This window comes from Gavialis gangeticus, unplaced genomic scaffold (genome assembly GCF_001723915.1).
Source record: "Gavialis gangeticus isolate Ggan-Ray unplaced genomic scaffold, GavGan_comp1, whole genome shotgun sequence".
In the NCBI taxonomy this organism is placed as follows: domain Eukaryota; kingdom Metazoa; phylum Chordata; order Crocodylia; family Gavialidae; genus Gavialis; species Gavialis gangeticus.
Genome location: NW_017729033.1, coordinates 2,690,128 through 2,693,635, shown reverse-complemented (window position 1 = coordinate 2,693,635; position 3,508 = coordinate 2,690,128). Strand labels below are relative to the sequence as shown.

The following is a 3,508-nucleotide window of genomic DNA, read 5'->3' as shown; positions in this document are numbered from 1 at the left end:
AACAACCCCAAGGTGTGGGTGTCACCACCACAATATTTAGGAAGGTTTTCCTAATATCCAGCCTGAGCCATATGTCCTGCAAACCAGTTTCTTCTTGCGCTTCCTGCCACAGTTCCACAGAATAATTGAGACTGATCCTATTATAACAACCTTTTGTGCATGGGAAGATTTGTGTCCTCACACTTAGCCTTCTCTTCTCTGGATAAAACTGAGAATGCCTGGAACTATTCGGCATTCAGTAGGTCACAGAGAATCGTGGATTTTTGTGTTTTTTAAATAGAGATTTCTTCCTGCGGAAAACTACGATCCCTTGTTATCAGCTACAATACCCAGTAGCAATTCCCCAGTTTGTAATTATATATTTGATTTTCTCTTCCTAAGCGCAGCATTTTGCGTGAGTCTTGACTAAACTTCATCATGCTGATTTTAGACCATGTCTCCAATTTGTCATTATCATTTTGAATCCTAAACCTGACATCCAAAGTGCTTGCAAACTCTCCTCCTTGCCCAGCCAGATGTCCTCTGCAAATTTTAAGTCCTCTCTTCCCATCATTCAAGCTGTTAATGACAATATTGAATAGATCTGCCCCACTGACAGGTCCCTACGCGATCCCACATGAGATGCCCTCCAAGCATGAAAGGGAACCTTTGATGACTGCTCCGAGTATGATTTTTGAATGAGTTGCACATCCAGTTTACAGTGATTACATCTAAAGCATTTTTCCTTACCTTTCTTATGAGAATATCATACGGGATAGCATCAAAAGCCGAACATCATATGGGATAGTGTCAAAACCCAAAAATCATATGGGATAGTGTCAAAAGTCTTAAAGAAATCAAGATAATCTCCCCCCTACTGCTTCCCGGCCCCCCACCCCTTTATCCACAAGGCTCATTACCTTCCAAAAGAAGGAAATTATATTAGTTTGACCTTAATACTCTTGATAAACTGACACTGCCTGTTTTTAAGAGCCAATTATCATCTCGGTCAGTGATGCTCAACCAGATTGCTGTGGCACCCTGGGGTACCTTGAGATTCTCTCAGGGGTGCTGTAGGGTGCCAGGCAACGTTAGCACTTTTAGGTGTGCAACATGATTCGCAAGATAAACCCAGAGTTTTCTGGGAAGCCAACGTGTTAAAAAACCATTCTGCCCAACTGTGGTCTTTCCAAGCTCTTTGCAACAGAAGAGCTGCTCTGTTATTTTTGTGTGGTCAAAAAATGAGTCAAGACTAGAAGGCGTCATTTTCCAAGGGGTGCCTTGAGCCTAAAAAGGCTGAGAACCACTGGTCTAAATACTTATGAACCGATGTGTTGCAGAATCTTTCCAGGCATCAGAGTTAGGCTAGCTGGTCCATAAACGTCCCCATGTCCTCTTTTTTTTTCCACTCCTTTGAAGATTAGTACCAGGTTTGCCCTTTTCTAGGCATCTCGGGCCTCCCCTGTCTTCTCAGTTCTCAAAAGACAACCACTTTTAGTTCAGAGATTACTTCAGTTTGTTCCATAAGCCCTCTATGAGGAAATCATCAGGCCCTGTCAATTTGGATGCATCTAAATAGTTTTTTCTTTATACCGCCTGCTCTCCTGATAAATTCAAGTATCCAGTCATAATTATTTTTTCAAGTATCCAGTCATAATTATTTTTTCTTAAAAAGACTGACGCACAGAAGATATCAAAGACTTCAGCCTTCTCAGCATCATCTGCTCTTTGTTCTCCTGTCCTGATTAGTAACCTCTTAAAATTTCCTCTTCTTACCTCCACTATATTTACACAATTGGGTTTTTTGCTGCCTTTTATGTCCCTTGTTAATTGAAACTCACTTGGCCCATCAGTCTTTCTGATTTTACCCCTACATGCATGCGCTACTCATTTACAAGCTTGCTAGGTTGTATGCCCTTGTTTCTATTTTTTGTCGGATTCCCTTTTGATTTTCAGGTCATTGAAGAGCTCCTGATGCAGCTATCTTAGTCTCTTAATATGCTTCCTATCTTCCTGTGCATCAAGATAGTTTATCATTGTACATTTAAAGTGCAGGCTCCTTTAACAACAGCCAAGTCACCTGCATTTCTTTATCCTTGAGATCATCTTCCCAAGAGACCCTACCTACCAGTTCCTTCAGTTTGCTGAAGTCTGCTTTTCTGAAGTTCATTATCCTTATTTTCCTGCCTCCCCACACTTTTTTCCCCCCCTGAATAGTGAACTCTATCATTTAATGATCACTTTTCACCCAAATTCCCCTCTACCTTAGAATCTCAGATCAATTCCTCGCTGTTAGTCACAACCAACTGTAAGGTAGCCGCTTCCCTTGCAGCTTCCATGTAATTCCTCGGTGTAAACAGCCCTGTGTGTAGGCAAGAGGAAGCTGGGTTTGTACTAACACAGGATTTGTTTTTAATTAAGCACTTTACAGATGCTTGGTTTATTGCATTTGTGCATAAAAAGGTCATCCAATTACAGAAAGTTCACCCACTACCCACCAGCACGCATGCACACACAATCAATTTTTCCATTTGATGTGTTCCTTTACATCCTTCTTAACCATCAATGACTTCTGGTCACAAACCTCTTCAGGGGAAAAGTTTCATATCATTTAAGTAATTGATCTGAATGCATTCCATTGTCATAGCAGCCTTCCTGATAGCAAGCCTGCACTGATGATCCTATTAGCAATAGTATACACCTGGATTATCAAGGCAAGCAAGGAAGACTGCTGATTCTTACTACAGAGGAGGATCAAACACTGTCGAGTTCTGCAATTATGGCAGGAAAAATATGTTCCATGCTCAGTTCAAACCGCCTGAAATGCTAACTGGCCATTATCAATTTGGACTCCGCGAGCATTGTTCACTGAATCTGTTCAACATCTCAGCAGCATCAATTGTACATGAAAGACCACTGATGACTAAACGCAAGCTAGCCCGTCATCAGAGACTGCCACGAGAACTCAGAATCACTGATCAAAAACATGGGTGGTACATTGTTTTCAGGGTCTTTTCCCTTAAGAAATATGACTGGATTTAGTGCTTGAGATGCAAGAGGCTAATAAAATGTTGGCTTGAGAAAAAGCCTAAGACGGGCAGTTTTTCCACACAAATCTAAATTCACCTAAACTCTAAGAGGCACACCTGCTGGCTATCCCAATCCTGAACCCCTCCTTAGCAGAGATTATACTAAATTGTGTGATGGTTTTATCAAGTTCCCGAACACTTTTTTTCCCCCGTGGCAAACAAAAACTTAAATTCTGAAGTCTGCAGGGGTGAAAAAACTAAATGCGATCTAGAAAATATGAAAGGACTGCAGTGAAGAATAGTTGTAGAGTTCTTTAGAGCCACAGGCATGTATCAGGATCCATAAATGCCAAATAACAATTCCTCAAGGGTAATCTGACAAACTGAAAGAGATTCAGACAAAAGGATTTGTTCAAAAATTGCAGCAATAAGGTATTTCATAGATTTCATAGACATTAGGGTGGAAGGGACCTCAGAAGATTGAGTCCAGCCCCCCGCCC

At 41.2% G+C, this 3,508-nt stretch overlaps 1 protein-coding gene across 7 annotated transcripts in view; it reads right to left on the bottom strand.

Moving 5' to 3' along the window:
- Positions 1-3,508, bottom strand: part of ALMS1 (ALMS1, centrosome and basal body associated protein) — a 123,223-nt gene that overhangs the window by 107,643 nt on the left and 12,072 nt on the right. The gene's annotated exons all lie outside the window — the stretch shown is intronic.